The sequence below is a fragment of the Morone saxatilis genome, unplaced genomic scaffold (genome assembly GCF_004916995.1).
Source record: "Morone saxatilis isolate NCDOM2014 unplaced genomic scaffold, NCSU_SB_2.0 Contig21, whole genome shotgun sequence".
Lineage (NCBI taxonomy): Eukaryota > Metazoa > Chordata > Actinopteri > Moronidae > Morone > Morone saxatilis.
This window is the reverse complement of record NW_023339774.1, coordinates 19,446,611-19,447,086: the sequence shown is the minus strand read 5'-3', so window position 1 is coordinate 19,447,086 and position 476 is coordinate 19,446,611. Positions and strand designations below refer to the sequence as shown.

The window sequence follows — 476 nt, the reverse complement described above, 5'->3', positions numbered from 1 at the left end:
GATTTTATTACAGCACTCAGTCTTTTTGGGTAGGAGTCAATTAGCATGGCACATCTTGACTTGGCAATATTTGCCCACTCTTCTTTACAAAAGCGCTCTAAATCTGTCAGATTGCGAGGGCATCGCCTATGTAAAGCCCTTGTCAGATCACCCCACAGATGTTCAATGGGATTCAGGTCTGGGCTTTGGCTGGGCCATTCCAAAACGTTGATCTTCTTCTGGTGAAGCCATGCTTTTGTTGATTTGGATGTATGCTTTGGGTCGTTGTTGTGCTGAAAGGTGAAATTCCTCTTCATCTTCAGCTTTCTAACGGAAGCCGGAAGGTTTTTTGCCAAGATTGACTGTTCATAATTCCTCCCACCTTGATTAAGGCCCCAGTTCCAGCTGAAGAAAAACAGCTTGTCACATGTAGTACACAGCCAGTACTTGCCAGAAATTCCTGCAGCTCCTTTAATGTTGCTGTAGGCCTCTTGGAA

The 476-nt window shown here is 44.7% G+C and overlaps 1 protein-coding gene across 6 annotated transcripts in view; it reads left to right on the top strand.

Annotated features, from left to right (window-relative positions):
- zmp:0000000846 (tenascin) overlaps positions 1–476 on the top strand; it is a 32,341-nt gene that overhangs the window by 3,310 nt on the left and 28,555 nt on the right. The window lies entirely within an intron of this gene.